This window comes from Nelusetta ayraudi, unplaced genomic scaffold (genome assembly GCF_046127955.1).
Source record: "Nelusetta ayraudi isolate G7.1 ecotype Tasmania unplaced genomic scaffold, CSIRO-AGI_Nayr_v1 ptg000070l, whole genome shotgun sequence".
Classification (NCBI taxonomy): domain Eukaryota; kingdom Metazoa; phylum Chordata; class Actinopteri; order Tetraodontiformes; family Monacanthidae; genus Nelusetta; species Nelusetta ayraudi.
Genome location: NW_027466120.1, coordinates 3,241,284 through 3,258,249, shown reverse-complemented (window position 1 = coordinate 3,258,249; position 16,966 = coordinate 3,241,284). Strand labels below are relative to the sequence as shown.

General features: G+C 46.1%; 1 protein-coding gene across 2 annotated transcripts in view; it reads left to right on the top strand.

Annotated features, from left to right (window-relative positions):
* The window catches only part of LOC142898770 (cadherin-4-like), a 226,339-nt gene that overhangs the window by 161,948 nt on the left and 47,425 nt on the right, over positions 1-16,966 (top strand). The window lies entirely within an intron of this gene.

Sequence of the window (16,966 nt, the reverse complement as noted above, 5' to 3'; positions counted from 1 at the left end):
GTTAATCACATGATGAATTAAACTATTTATGTATGCAGAATGCAGGACACAGAGAGTTTCCGACTTGCCGTTTCGCATTCATTTTCATTTTCCTTCCGTGTGGGTACGAGCGCGACGTGTTGAAGGTTAGCGGCTGAACGCACGGAAAGTAGATAAACAGCAACTCAAACAACAAAAATCAGACCCTGCCACAGGTGGCCGCAGAAGAACCGCCGCCCTGGTGGCCGGAGCTCGCCACTTCCGCTGGAACTCATCGAGCAGCGTCACAATTCCCTCACTGTTGACAAAACACATCACTTTATCCCTTTTGGGTTCCGTATTGTGCAAAAGAAAGCGTTTGTTTTGTTTTTTTTTCTCCTCCTCGCTCCTTCCTTGTTTCTGTTCTTTGTTTTTCTTACCGGGTTACAGTCGATCCCCAGGGAGAAGCCTGGGGAGCTGCTTGAAGTGTTGGTTGTTTTTTTGTACCCTCCCCCCCAACACACACACACACACACACACACACACACACACACACACACACACACACACACACACACACACACACACACACGCACACTCCAGACACTTTTTCAGATGAACACAAAAGCGTAAAGTCAAAGAAGGAGGAGGAAAAAAAAGGGAAAGTTTGTGAGAGTTACGGCTGGAGTGAGCACGCTGCGTCGAGCCCAGCATAATGTGCCACTTCAATCGCAACCCGCTGAGCCCCCTCAGCCCTCTCGATCCCCCACTCCGCCCCTCCGCCTGCCGTAAAGCGTCCAGACAGTTGTGCTGATTCCACGGGCTCGGACGGAAACCGCAGAGACAGTGAGTTGGAGGTGGGTGGGTGGGTGAGGGGGCGGGGGGGGGGTATCAAATGAAGATTTGAAAGTACAGCGTGCAGCCAAACACAATCCACTTTGTGCAGTAAATAGGTCCGTCAGGGGCTGGTGGACGGAGCAGAGAGCGGAGCGTTCAAGAGCAGAGAAGTGATGCGTGCTGATGCCTCTGTTGCCGCTGCCCGGCTCCCGTCTCTCTTTAATGATGACTGGAGGGCAGGCGGGGCCGCGGCCTGAGCTGGAGATTTTAACAAGGAGACAGCTCTGGACGTGGGACGGCATGGGAATGACTCCGCCATTCTGATACACACACACACACACACACACACATATATATATATATATATATACATATATATATATATATATATATATGTATATATATATATATATATATATATATATATATATATATATATATATATATATGTATATGTATATATATATATACACAGTATATACACACAAATGTGAGACATGAGATCAACATTCCAGTTTTGATTTCCAGGCATTTACATCTGGATCGAAAAACCCAAATTTAGGAAATTTAGGAAATTGGTGTCCTGCCCACTTGGAACAGGACACCACATTTTGGGGCAAGGAAAAGCATTGGAAGAGATAGATTAGATACAACAAATTACATATACAAATTGCATAACACTCAGCGTGAAGTTGCAGAATCCTTTGCATACAGTCAATGCAAGGAGCCTGTGACCCACTGACTCTTCTATTCTTCTTTTGGCATCCCTTTCCAAGCTTGCAATGCGTCCTCTTTCAGTTGGTGTGTGCTGAAGGTTCCACATACTCTATATGTATGTATGTGTGTGTTGTATATGTTAGGCAAGGGAAGGGATCCTTTTGTGCTGCTTTGTATGGTATTTCCCTCCAAACCCGCGGCTGCTCCGGTCTCATCAGCCGGTGGGAACATGTTGTTCGCTCTCTCTCCAGGCTAATGCCTCATCGCGGCGTGGAATTTTATTTATTTTTTATTTTTTTCCCGGGAACAGCGGCCCTGCCTGTCTTCCTGTCCCGGCTGTGCTCGTCCGTGGCTGTGTGATGCCTCCGCTAATGGTCTGTGATGTCAGTCCCTCTCCTAATGGGCCGCCCTGTCATCCACCATAGCACTGAGTGACGCGCAGGGAGCCGTCCCTCTCCCTCGCTCCCTCCCTCTCTGCCTGCGTCCCGCTCCTGCCGGTGCCCTGACCAAGTTGCCGTCAGTCGGACAGGCGGGTGACAGCGGCTCTCACCTGTGTCACTTTGATCAGAGCGTCGGGACGGGAGGCCCTCAGCCGGCCGGCCTGACACGGCTCAAGGGGAACGTCGACTCCGCCGGAGTCTCGACAGAGCTGTAACTCTCCCGCCGCTCTCCAAAAGCGAGGCGGGTGTCAGAGCTCAGCGAGATGTAATTGGGAGGGTAAAAAAACAAAACGTAAAGGTAGAATAACAGCTGCTCCAGTGTAGACCAAGGTGAACCACCGTCGGTCTCATTATAGCTGAGCAGTTTTAGCATCGATGCTTTTGTTCAACACAGGTTGAATGTAAAATCAGGCCTGGGCTGGAATTTATATATAACAAGCATTTCGGTCATGTCTTTGTAGCACCTCCAGTGACTTAGAACTGTGTTTGACCCTTGTGTGAAGTCAATTCCAGTTCCAATGAAACCATTTCCATTTTACTGTTTTAATTAATTGGATATCTGTTTTTGTTTTTTTAGTTTTTTAGTTTTTTCTTGGTTTACGTTACATTTTCGTACTCTGAGCAAGCACAGGGTCTTTTCTCGCTTTTCTCACATGGGCCTCAAACGGTCATTGAATGATCTCGCATACAGAAACTGCAGCACTGGATGCAAATAAATCCTTTGGAAACAGTGTTTTTGCAGTGAGTAATGAGTTTTGTGCATCTTGGTTTGTGTCTTTGTTTGGTTTGTTTGTCTGTGTCTTTTGCCGGCTTCTCGCCGGCGCCCTCCGACATGTTTGAATTGTTCGCCGAGGGACAGGAGTGTTTGTGAGGTGGCGCATGAGTGCTCCCATACATTAGTGACCGCGCTGGGAGTGCTCTCCCCCAGTAAACATTCCTCTCTCTCCCTGACAGAGATGTTCCGTCAGCTAACAGTCAGTTCAGCGATGCTCCATTTTGAGCAATACATTCGGGTTTTTACTGGCCGGTTTACAGGATTCTGTTGTGGAAATGGCATAAGCCTATATACTCACAATCATCATAATCATCAATATGAAGCTGCTGTCTGCAGGTCCTGTCTGCAGTTTGCTTGGCCCATTGTTGTTGTTCATTATCAAGATTCAAGACCAGAGGAGGCCAGTGTGCACGACAGTGGTTTTTGGATAAAACACAAAGAATTTTTGCCCTCCTGTTCACACAGGAGCAGCGTTTTATGATTAATTTGGTTAAGATTAATAAACAGGAAACTTTGCTTTATTGGTTTTCAACCGATCACAGTTTGTTTCGTTGAAGTTGTGAAAAATGAGCATCATTTGTAATATGTTTAGTATATTCGCATCTACAAGGCAGAAACAATGACAGGTATCCATTTCAAAATTGTGTTTTTTAAATGAAGAGCACATAAACCATTTACGGAGATGTGTTTTGTTTTTTTTTTGCATTACCGTGATTCCTAGAGGAAGCATTCAACAAAAAAAAGAAGTCAAGGAAACGTGCAATTCAATCCTTTGCAGCAGACGATTGCGGCACCATTTTGACAAAACCAGAGCAGAAAAGAGGAACACAGCACTGGAAAGAACAAAAGCATCGAGGAGTGTTAGAGAGGCCAAAACAAAAGAGTGGGAGGGAGCAATTTTTCATAATAAACAGGTGTTCTTTGTCACTCCCTTTCTTCTGCGGCCAAACAGCCATCAATAGCATGTAAGGGACATTGATTTTTCACAGAGGCTTTTTGAAACCTCCCATTGATCCGCGCACTTCTCCTACAGCGGAAAGGCATCGATTTCTCCTGCTTGGGTAAATAAAGACTCAACATAACCACCTCGGCAGCAGCACCACCACCCAACTCCCTTAACCCCCTATTAGAGCAGCCGTCAGCAGAAAAACAGGGGGGGGGGGGGGGTGATGAAGAAAACCCTGATGAAACAAACAGCTTAACCAAGGAGCCAAATGGGCTATGAATAAATGTTTGTCCAGTGAAATGCCCCTTTTCTTTTCATCCCACTTCTCGCTGACTCTTTTGTTCTGGGGAAAGCGAGAACAGAGAGGGTGGGAGTGAGAGCGATGGATGTGATCTTTTGTTTTTCTCCTTTTGGATTGTCAGGTTTTCAGCTTTGTTGTTTAGGTTTCGGTTTGTTGTGGGATTTTTCCAAAAGGTGATCACAGGTTGTTGCAGTTCGACTGTATGCAGCCAAATGTTTCCTCCTCCCTGCCATTCATTTTTAATGCCTTGGTTCCAGTATGGAAGCCGGCCTCGTTGTCTCCTACGATGCATTGATTTTCTATTAGGTATGGAGGAGACATTTTATTTTTTTTTTAAATTGATGAATAAATAAACAGTCCCTCATTGGATGCCTGTGGTGCATTAACTTAAAGTCAGTTGCCAGCCAATTACCCACATCATTGGCCGCTTTTCACCCTCTTCATTGTCGTTTCCCCCAATCCAATCAATGTTGTCCTCTTTCTGCTCCCTCCTTTCAGGCTTCCCTCCCAAAAAACCTTTTGTTGATTGGCTTCAAACCTTCCTTGCTTGGTGGAGAGATCCTTTTCCGGGGGCGGGGCATTTAGTTTGAGCGCCAAACCGAGGGACAGCAAATTTTGCTAAACTGAAATTGAGCATATTGACTAATGTTTGGACAGAGGCACATTCCTCTGTCTTCAGGCTGCCCTTAAGACGGAGAGGCCCAGATATTCCGATACTGCGCGACCGCATCCCTCAATGATCTCGGGGGCCATTGTATTGACAGGAGAGAAACCGGAGCTGTGAGAGCGATAAGCCAAATAAATGGGTACTTGTCCAAAGCCGCTTCACGTATCGACTGAGGGATCGCCGCAGGGAGTTTATTTTACGTCAGACACCTTAACTGTGCACTTTGTTGCTGCAGTTTATTTTAATGGAGCTGGAATTAGATGTTGTGCAATAAGCGGAGGTGGAAGTGCAAATACTTTGTGACTGTACTTAAGTGGATTTTTCAGGGATCTGTACTTGAGTGTTTATTTTTCTGACGACTTTTTGCTTTTACTCCACTGCTACTTATCCTTCTACTGCTTACGCTGGAAAGTACATGCAAAAAAACATACATGTTGCTTGAAGTGGTGCTATTTGAACCACGCTGTTGTGTTGTTTGTGGCTCATCAACAAGAAAAAAAAAGCTTACTTTTAACTTTCAGTACCTTTCAGATCTTGTATTTTCTTACTTTTACTTGAGTAATGGAATTTTACGTTTAGTTAGAGTATTTTTTGACACTGTGCTTTTACTCTAGTACAGAATGAGAATATTTTACCACCTCTGGTGATAATAAGAAAATGAAAAGGAGACATGGTGTTAAATAGTGCACGGAATGCGGGGCGTTTCCGTGCGTGATTCGATTTGCGCTGCGTTGCATCTGGCTGCGTTCGCCCTCGCGCACCTGTGCTCCAGTTTCCTTCCTCTCTCTCTCTCTCTCTCTCTCTCTGTCCCTCTCTCTCTCTCTCTCTCTCTCTATCCCTCTCTTTCTCTCGCTCTCTCTCTCTCTCCCTCTCTCGGCGGAGCGCGTTCAGAGAAGTGTTTTCCTGACAGAACGAGAGACCCACCCCCCACCCCCCACCTCCCGAGGCGTCTGCTCTCTCCTCCGCGTGCGTTTACCAGTGATTAATGACTGCTCCGCTTCACCGACAGACGCGGCGACAACAAAAACACCAGAAAGACGGAGTGGACAAAAAACAAAACAAAACAAAAAAAACCTGAAGAGGACGGGAAAGAAGAAAATGGTGAAAGAGGAAGATGCGAGAGTGAGATGGAGCTGGAGCAGCTCGTGGGGGGGTGGTGGGGGGGTGGTGGGGGGGTGCGTGTCTGAGAGAAGGGCGGGAAGATGAGTGCAGGGGAGGTGGAAGAATGAGCGAGCAGGGCTGTAAAAAAGAAAACAAAGAAAAAGAACAGCAACAGGGTGGTGGTGGTGGTGGGGGGGTGGGGGGGAGGCATTAGAAGAGGGACTGCAGGGTCTGTGTCTGTGTTTGTGTTCAGGTCTGACAGACTTCCAAGGAAAACCATGCTCGGCCTCCTTCCTTCAAGTCTAATGAAGCCTTCTGGCGCCCGCCGCCACCTCAGCACCCACCCGGCCAGCACCAGCGCTGCTGCAGCCTGCACCACCCCCCCGACCCCCATCCATCCCCAGACCTCATTTTCCTCTCGCACGCACCTGGTCGCCAGACAAAACACATACGTGCACACACACACACACACACACACACGGGCCTAAACGACTTGTTGTACACGAGCGGCCAACAAAGGCTGAGCAAAGCGAGCGCGGCTCCTCCTTGCCTCTGCTGTGCGCTCATTGTTTCGGGGGGCTTTTTGTTTGGTCGGGGTTTTTTTTTTTCGCTTCATCCCCGAACAAAGAGACGAAATGAACGAAAGAGGAAAAGCAGCTTCCAATTCTGTCTTCTCCTTGACTTCGGTCTTTTTCTTTCTTCCTGGATTGAGGGATCTCACTCCAGCCCAGAGCTCGGCCTCGGTGAGACCGCGCTGGCTGCCGTATGGAACATTTAATGAATGAGGAGTAAACTTTATTTATCGCAGGCCGAAGTTTGACCGGTGAAACACCTCATATAGGACAGTGTGCAGTGTGTATGAAGGCCTTTCAAGCAGGTTTTCGGTTGGGGCCACATTGTGTTTTGCATTCTTTCCAAGCTCTTGTTCACTGCAGAGGTTTCTTCTAACTTGGCACAGACACAATTTTCAAAACGCAGCCTCTTCCTCTTTCACATGCACTGGATAAACTTTATCAAGCGGGCGGAGGAAAGTGGAAAACATTCTGACAAGTCGGAAAGAAGAGAGACAGTCTGCGGTCAGTGGGAGAGCGCGCGTGGTCATATTATGTTTTCATTTCCCTAATTTTATTTCCCTCTGTGTGCGTGCGTGTGTGTGTGTGTGTGTGTGTGTGTGTGTGTGTGTGTGTACAAGTTGTGTGCTCTCAGTTGCTTGGCTTTGTTTCATGTCAGCTGCTAAAGAATTCAACTCAAGTTTCATTTTAAACCCAAGATCGACTTTTTCTTCCAACACAAGATTTCTGCAGACACTGCAAAAAAAATGTTTTTTGTTTTTTTTTGTTTTTTTTGTTTTTTGTTGTCTGTCTGTTTGTTTGTTTGCTACAAGTAGCATTTGATTGAACTCGGCTTAAAACTCAGAAACCTTATCATTGTTTGCATGTTAATAGAGAAGTGCACTTCCTGTGAGTCATTGTGCGAGTGAGGGCCTTTCTGGTTACCTCTTTCAAGACTTTCATCCCTGGACTTACGCAAAGTCATTGCTGGAGCCACAATGACTTAAATGTATTGTCCACGTTCATTTATAGTGTGAGTTTGATAAATGAAGGATCTTTTTTAAGTTCAGCAGTAATTATTTTGTAATTGGAAGTAATTAATTTTTCTTTAAACTTAAATGGCATTGCCATTTATAAATAACTGGGCAGACTGTCAAACTGGGTCGGTGCCACAAGCTCCTGGTGCTCTGTGGATTAAATCTAGTCATCATCATTTCTATCCCTTGCATTTTGCTTTTTTTTTGGCTTTTAAGACCTCTCAGTGTGATGGGAAAGTGTGAAGTGCTGGATGCCAGACGTCTTCTGATGCCACAAGCATCAAAAACCACAGGAGACTTGTTTCTTTAAGGGTAGTGCTCATCAGTTTAACCAGTTATTGTTAGCATGTGGTGGTGGGTTTTTAATAAGTCAAGCAATATAGCAGAGGAGGACTTCAGAGTGTTTTGTTACAAAACACTAAAAACATTGCTCTTTAACTATGTCTAAGAGTTTGCACACCTTTTAAAGTAGCCGTCACCTGCGTGATGCAATTAAAAGAAAATGACTCAACTTGACACAACTTGTAACTTGACCAAAAAGAGGGAGGAAAGGCACAAAAACTTTAAATTGGAACCAAATGACCAACTTGGAACCTGGATGAACCGACTGCAAACAACATCTGCAAGCTGAATATATGTGAACCAGTCCTGCTAATTGGTGAAAAGGCTGTCATGGTAACACACCGGTGCAGGATGTGATGCGTTAAGTGCGGCGCAACACTATGCCGCAAGTTCTCCCTCTGACATTTTCTAAAGTAGACAAAAATACCTGATGACTAATATTTATTTTGACAAAAGTTATGTTTTTCCACATTAAAGGGTTTAAAAGAAAAACAGCCTAAAATAGCCGGGGAGCATATCTTGTGTTTGTCCCCCAGTGACAAGTCGATGAATCATGGGTCTTGCGCCCGACACGCCGCTGCCATTTTGAGGCGGGTCGGCCAGTGAGACATCGGTGTGCTGCAACGTGGCTGGTGTTGGGGAAAAACATGGGAGAGATTCACACATAACATTGAGTCATGTTTGAGCCTTCGACTTAGCAGCGCTCAAAGGAGGAGTTTGTGAATAGTCTGAAAGTATTTTATAAATTCCCAACGTCTTGAGAGCACCCTTTGTGAGGACACAAGCCAGACATAGCTGCATTGTACCTCCAGACGTGATTAAACTGCGCCGCTACACCGTTACAAAGAAGGAGCGCGATTGGAATGAGTTTGCAGAGCACATGGTGTTGCGGAAGCCTTGGCCCGGAAAAAACTGGCTCAATGGCAGTGCTTGTATTTGCAGTTAAGTCCGTGTTTGGCTGGACTGTTTTGTTACTGATGAGCTCCCTCTTCCAGGAAGTGCGACTGGCATGTGAAGACAGATTTACAACGATTAACTTTGGACAGGATACAAGGCAGTGTGGTCCAAGTCAGGGCGAGTGTGAGACGTTTAAGGGGCTGTAAACTAGATTTTTAGAGAAGTGTCGACGCAGAAACATTACAATGCAGATTAAACGTCTTGTTGACTGTCAAAAGTCTGTTTATGTGAAGTAGTAATGAAAGAAATATATACGTGGGCTGTCGGCATTGACACGCTCATCGCAATGAGATTGATTACAAAGCATGACGCGCTCATTTTTGATCGCAGGGCTTTTGTCCCTTCTACCCGCCCGTAGTCAGGTCCTCACGCGGCCGAAGCACATACAGACAAGTAGCGGCCACCCTGGGACTTCACCCACACCTCCAGCCGCCAGGATGTGATATACTGGCCGGGACTTGTGTACGTGCCGAGAGCACACGCAGCCTTGTTATGCTGCTTCGAGCGCAAATTTTAACTCGAACTTGTGTTTTTGGAGCAGATTGCGTAAGATGCTGCATTCAGCTTTGGACAGAAAAACTGTTTTCCTTCCTCCTTGTGGTTCTGCGGTGTTAATATTTAATAAGAAAAGTGCTCTTGACACCCAACCGACATATTTGTTTTGGATTCATGACAGGGGTCATGTTTTGTTTCATTTAACTTCTAGGTGGACTGTTTTGAAAGAAATGATGATACAAAGGATCAAAAAAAATTTATTTATTTTGATTTACATAAGTATGGATATAAAAAGGAAGAATAACATAATTTTAAACGCAAAAATCAAAACGCAATTAATCACAATTAACTACAGGATGTCAGAGATTAATCTCAATTTGAAAAATGTATCATTCGACAGCCCTAAAATATACACATTCAGAATTTAAAAAAAAAATGGGACAGTGTGTAACACTGAGAAACTGAGGTTAAATATCCTGCTTTTTTTTTTTTTTTTTTAATAGCTTTCTGGCATATGGAGTGGGACACCAGGGTGCAGACCCAGAGTGCTTTACATTGTCACAGCTGCTAATGGAGCCCGGTGATGGAGGAACATGCTCAGCCCTGTCTTTTTGACAGCCCCTATCATTAATGAAACATACGGCCATAAAAGCAATTTGATCGTCTTCTGAATAGCGTGCGATTGCGTGGATATTCAAGAGAAGAGGTGAGCGGCACCCGAAGGGCACATTAATATATGATGCTTGGAAATGGTCGAGGGCAGCTGTGAAAAAGGGAGCAAATGGCTTTATGAACCCTTCGACAGCTTCGACTGCTCTTTAGCTGCGACTCCTGCTCGGCCCCCGCCAACCTGCTGCTGCCCTCAGAGCCGCAGCTGCAGACCTGCCTGGGCGTATATTAAATACCTTACCAACTTAATTTCCTGCCCTCTAATGAAATTAGCGAGATCAATGTAATTACATTCATCAGCCCCAGGAAATGGAGTCTCTCCCCAACAATCTCCTGCCACTGTCAAGGAAAATAAATTCCCACAACATGTCCGTGTTTGTCGGCATCATTTGGCCTTTGTTTTCCTCCGGTGTTCGGGGAAGTGAAACCAAAATGTAATTCTCCCCTGTTTAATATCTCATTATTTCAAAATTAGCGCTGTCGAGTCGCGGTAAACACGTTCATCAGGCGAGCTCGGCCGAGGTTTATTTTTTTACAGGGGGGGAGTTTCCAGACGGCGCCTGTTTTGCGTACGCCGCCACGGCGGCAGCAGCAGCAGCAGCAGCAGCAGCAGCAGCAGCCGCTTCTACTACGACTGAGGCTGTAGTTGCGAAACAAAGAGCAAAAAAAAAAGCCGCCTACACACTCACGCACGCACAGACAGCTTAGACACTCACACACACACATGCTCAGAGATAAACACACACACGCTCACAAATCCCCCCCCCCCCCCAAAAAAAATAAATAAATAAATAAATAAATAAATAAATAAATAAAACCCTGACACGTTCCTTGCTGATATGACATCAGGCAGCGCCAGGCGTCCGCTCCCCACCCCACCCCCCAGCCCCCGGACGCCCGGGGGGGTTCACTCTGTGTAAAATTAAACAGTAAATCATCTCACCAAAAGACACAAGAGTTATGTGTGAGTCAAGGGCAACAGTTCTGGGCTCTCTAATCGGAGATGAGGAGGACTCCGTGAAGGAGATAAATAGCAGCTTAACAAACAGCCTCCGCCTGGTCCCACCCCACCCCACACCCCCCACCACCCCCGGGAGGTCGGCCTCCGTGACCCGCGCCGATCAGAAGAATGAAGGAGAGCCGAGGATCGAGCTTCCTCTGAAGACTTGCGGGAAAAAAAACAATGTGCGGGGAAATTGGAGGAAGGACACTTGTGAAGAGGACTCGGGGAGTCGGGGACCGGGGAGGGGAGGGGTGCCAGGTGGGTATTTAGCGCGAGCTGCTAGTGATGTTGGACAAGGTCAGAGGGAAGAGGATTCGCTTGCAGCCGCAGCAGCGGCGGGCAAACAGCGAAGTAGGAGCTGGAGAGGGGAGCCGCCTTCTTCTTAGCGAGCGACACTTGCACCCACGGTTTCCGCCTGCGAGACAAACTCCGAAGTGGCGGAGAGACAGAAGAGTAACGGCGAGGTAGGAAGTCCTTGGGCTCAACGCAAGTCACATGACCCTTTCAACAATCCCTCTAATCCCACTTAACGGCCTTGTTTTTTTGTTTTTTTTCCTGCTATTATTTTTTTTCCATCTCTTTCTGTCTCCCGAGGCTGGAATATGAGAGGAATCAGAATCAAGGCCCCTCGCCAGAATAAAGTGATCCTATTTACTCTGTCATTTACAAGAAGGGGCCTCAGTCAGTCTCTTTTCACGCAGACATAATAGACGCCGTCACGGGGTGATCTCGTCTTTTGTTGCGTTGGTAATAATAAAAAAAAAAAAGAGGGGGCGGGGGTGACGCTGGCGTACCTACACCCAGAGGCTCGGTTGTGGAGCACAATAGCAAACACGCTGTACATCACCGCCGTGCAACATTGTACAATAAAACCCCTGGCAGCGCAATAAGGCGAGCGGCGAGATAAACAGTTTAGCGGCTGATCGAGAGTCGCCCGTATCTTACCGCCGGTCCCTTAAACTTTTTGCGGGGTTTCACTCGGTAAGCCCGGTTTAACCCCCCCCCCGGTGACGCTTTTGGCCTTTTTATGTTTGCCTTTCATTTCCAGGAGCAAAGAACATTTCCTCGAAAGCTCCATAAAAACTTTAACGTCCCGCAGCGCTCGTGAAAGGCAGAGTGATGCACGGGCGGCTCTTTGCGGCAGCGGCAGCGGCGTCGGCGGCGGCTCTGGGTTACGGTTCACCCGAGGTGAGGGGGGGGAAAAAAACGCTTCTTTATGTCGGGTGATTTGTGCTGGTCGTAGACGTTGTGGCAATAAAGGGGGCTCGGCGGCCAGCCAGCAGCGAGAGCCGGTGTGGGACGTGTTCTTCTCCCACGGAGGGAAGGAGCTTCGCAGGAAGTGACGAGCAGTTTTTCTGATGTGTCAATCTGAGGATGTGAAGCCATCTGCTTTTGAGAGGAGAGGAACGGCGTGTTCGTCGGCCATCTGCGAGTCGTCGTCGTCCGCTAACGCAGGCGTGGGTCGGCAGAGTGCTCTCGCACACGCGCGCACGCGCACGCACGCATGCGCACGCACCTCCCTCAGTCTACGGAGGTTCATCTGTCAAGATGACAGCTGGACTCGCTCAGTTGGCTGGAACCAGAACATCCGGGGAAATGTTTTGAAAAGCCGCTAAGGGCCTGCAGTGAATCCTCGTGTTTGAGATCCTGGGTGGGTGTTTTAGTGGTGCTTCTGGCCAGGGAAGCCCTGTGCAAACCAACAGACAACAATATTAACAGCAACAACAAAGAAAATAACTAAAAGAAAAACAATAATTGGATTGTATTTGATGATAACAAGAAATTTTAAAAGAATTTGAAGTTATTAATTTACTTAATGACATTTTTTTCATCACTCTCCAATTTTCTTGCGCCCCCTGGTGGCCCCCACTTTGAAAACCACTGTTTTAGGATGTGATTGCTAACTTTTCTGAACACAGAGCTGCAGCAGGAGCAGCAGTAGGTCCAACTCCTCATCCGTGTCTGCCTGTGTTTTGGCAAGTGCAACCTTGGCATGGATCAGCTACTCCCACCAACCCCCCCCACCACCACCACCACCACCCCACCTTTGTCAGGCTTCCAGTCAATTCTGAGTGTGCATTGCACTCCCCGCCTCCACCCCAACACGTGTCCTCCTCCCCCGCGCCGTCTCACATCTGGCTCTTTAAACATCTGCTTACCTCGTGGTAGCTCGGAAGTGCGCGCCACTGTAAGCTGGAAGGGAAACTCTGCACACCTCCGGTCCAAAAAACTTTTGAGCTGCCTGCAGTCCAACAGTTGTGAGGTGTTTTTTTGGGGGTTTTTTTCTTTCCTGGATTGAAAAATTAGAATGCGAGCAAAAAAAAAAATAATAATCCCCGACGGTTCATGATCTCACAGGGAGTTTTGGGTCTGGTCTGATTTAAAACTAGGGTGGGAAAAAAAAAATCTGTAGCCGGTCCAATCACACTCAAAGTGGCGGCAACTTCTCTCCACTTCCTGTTTCTAGATTCGCAGCCAAGAGGGGTCATGCTCCGCTGCAGACTTGTGCTGATGCAGTTGAATTACAGCCACTTTCATTTTTTTTTTTTTTTTACCCCCGCCCCCACTCACTCCCTCAACTCCTGTCACTATGTGCCGTCGTTTCTGACATTTTCCTTCTACTCTGCATTTGCTATTTTTTTTTTTTAAAAAAAGTGGAGGGAGAGAAAGAAGGTGCGTGAACGGAGGGCAGCGTAGAGGTGCCTGGTTCGGATGAGGAGAATTGCAATGGCAGCAGATTTTGTGCCACTGTATGCACCCCCCACCCCACCCCACCCCTCCCCTCCCCTCTCCCTCTATCTGTGCAGTAAGTCCCCAACACTCTCCAGTCTAATTACCCAGATTGGGCTTCCTGGGGATGAGGGGGACAAGAATGTGGAAGGGGAGTAAGAGGAGAGTGGAAGGGGCTCCTTGATATTGTCCTTGCCAACCCCTGGGGGAGCGGCTCAAGCGGTGAAACAGGCATCCAGCACGCTCCTTATTTCACAATTTAATCAATCCGCTGGTGAAAGAGGGCGACGGGGAGATAGAGCGGTGGTGCGGCCGCTCTTTATCCGCCACTTACAATGGCCGCCTTATTTTCATTCTTCCACGCCTCCAAAGTGGGCAGTGAGGAGAAAGAGGTACGCTCCATTGTCACCTCCTCGGAGAATAGGAAGTCTAATTTGCCAAAAGCCAGTGCTTTTTAAAAAAAATAGCAGACTCCTTTCACGTAGCGATAATTGGAAAAATCATTGACTTCTTAACTTCCATTAGTCGTGTTATTTTGGCTAATGTGAAGGAAGGTCTTTTAATAGTCTCGCTCTGGCCTCTGGTAGCTATTACTCAGTTAAAAGAGGCATATTGTGCCGCGCTATATCTTCATCTTACGGCAACGATCACACGACGGACACATCACTCCCTCTCTTCGCTCAACCCTCAACGACATGCCACCTCTGTTTGCCTGACAGGTTATTTTTGTTCTATGGGTAGAACAGGACCTTCCTGTCGCAGCGTGGCTCTAACAAGTAGTGGCTGCAGGTATTTGGTCAGAAAAGTTATCGCAGGTGATCTCACACTGCCCTATGTTTGAGCAAAATAGCAAGATCGCCAAGCCGCGAGACAACGTTGTTAAACTTCAGGTTTGCCCACTAAAAGTAGTAAAATAATAGGAAGTATTTAGCCCTTTGCTGAGGCATTAATTAATTATAGGAACTTATAAGACCACTGGGAGTGCTTCTAACAGTAACGTAGAAATTACCACTCTGCTGTGACCTATGCTAATGTGTTTAGCTAACGGTGGAGTTGTTAGAAGGGCCACACATCTGTTTATGCACACATACAAAGTATGTTGAGACTCATTATAGTTCATTTAGAGAGGAAAGTTTCACAAAATAGCTCAGGGCTTAAGGGCTCCCTCCACATTTAGCGTGCGTGGCTCCTTCTACAGTAATATCTGTACCATAATTTTAGCATTAGCATTAGAGCACACTTGTGCTGACTGAACAAATAGCAAAATACTGTGTGCAGGTTGTTCAACATTGAATATGCAAGGATTGTGTCATAAAAACACATTTTAACCCACCATGGAAAAAGATGGTTTGTTTCTCCAGTCCATGTTTCTTAAGGATGCAGAATCATTCTCACCCTGTAATTCGAGTCAATATCTCTGCTGTACTTTCCAAATGTTGAGAAATCCAGAAACGCAAGACCGCAATGGCCTGGTCAGTGCGGCATCACTGCTTTCTAGAGAGATGTTCTTTTCCATCGACAAGATCAAGACACATTGTTGCTAGAAAGCATCGATAATGTTAATTATGTCTGATGTCTTAAATCATTCTCTCAATTCGGGCAAACTGGCCACTTCTTCAATCTATACAGACTGAGAACTGCCAAAAGATTTGCACACCACTGCCAATAATTTCTGGGGAAAAGGAGGTTGGGGTGGCATTTTCAGTTTTGGACTACGCTTCTGAAGAAACCCAACGCTGTGGAATCAGCAACAGCTAATGAAGACAACTTGTCACGTTTTATGTCTGAGTTATTTTTTTTATTTTTTTTTCCCACCATTTCCATGAAAGTTCTAACTTCAGGCTGGGATGTTCAACGTCAGTCTGTTCTTTGATGCGATACAATGCTCACCTTCAAAGCTTCAACAAGAAAAAGAAAAGAGTCTTGTGTTCTTAAAAAGGCCACAGGAAAGCTTTTAACACAGCCGCTTTGCTGACTCACGGTAAAAACACACACACAAGCTGTTTTTTTATCCCGTGCAACAGCCTTCTTTTGACAGATTGTGTATGTGTGTGTGTGTGTGTGTGTGTGAGAGAGAGAGAGAGAGAGAGAGAGAGAGAGAGAGAGAGAGAGAGAGAGAGAGAGTGAATGTTGGCCCCCCAAAAAAAAATTACCCTCCAGAAAATCTGTCTCTTCAAAGTTCTAGCATACCTGACCTGTCAGCCCGTCACTGCCGGGTCACATGCTGTTTGCCGGCCAGTTCGACTTTCATGTGCTGCTGAGGCAATGCTTAGTTTTTTGATGGTGGGCTTGTTCTATCACTCTCCTGTGTTGGCGTTCTGCTTCATCTCTGCAGTGACACGGAGGCTAAAGAGGCTGAATTCATTAATTCCCCACCACTGTTTTTTAAGGCCACTTTGCTCTCTTTGTACATTTTTACACTTATTACGTTACTATATGTACATATATATGTATATAAAAAATATATATATACACCCACATATATAGTCAGCCAAAATGATGTATACACACATCAGTAGAAGAAAAACATGCATAAATATGTGCGTACAATTTAAGCACAATACATAAAGATATACATATAGACACTTGTAGAGTCCAAAGGTAACTTGTATGAATATCATGTTGTTGAGATATTTATGCAAGTTTTTCTTTTTTTCTGATGTGTATACATTATTTTTTAATGATTTGCCAATTTCTTTTTTTTTTTTTTTTTTTTTGTTAACTGCCTGCTTTATAACAACAGTTTGAGTCGTTGCCAGTCAGATTGACAGCGTGAAGCTGCGCTTTAACTTCGCCAAAGTCATCAATCACGCTTTGGATGCCTGGATTTTTTTTAAAGCGCGCGCATCAGACGCGAGCTGAAGCTTAGAACTAACTTTCATCGAAACGCAACAATCCAGCGTGCCAAGGCTGTTATACAATTTGTATGGTAATGACTTGAACTTCACCCCCCTCCCCCCCCTTCCTGTGTGCTCCTGTGAGAACTTCGCAGCCCGCGCATGGTAATTTGCGGTTTGTCTGCACATGCTAAACCGCAGATTATATCCAGCCAGCCACACCTGTTCTTCCGTGTCGCTTTTAATGTTACAAAATTATTTATAATATGCATTAGCGGATGTATGCCGCGTCGGACAAGGACCGAATAGGAAGTTCTCTTTAATTGTATGTCTTTTCCAGCTACGGTATTTTAAAATAAAGCATCAATGAAACCGGCAAAGAGAAAAGCAATTAGAATACACATGGCTGAGCCTGAACTAAAGCAGCCATTTTAAATACATTTCTACCGGCCTGACTTAGAGTTGCTGTTGCTGCTGCGTTGTGAATTACAATAATTTCCGGTAAACATTATTGATGTGTTGACAGGAAGTTGTAAATGGAAGCCGTGTCTTATTTCACGAGATCATCAATCACGACGGCGCCAGTTCTCCCCCTCATTCATC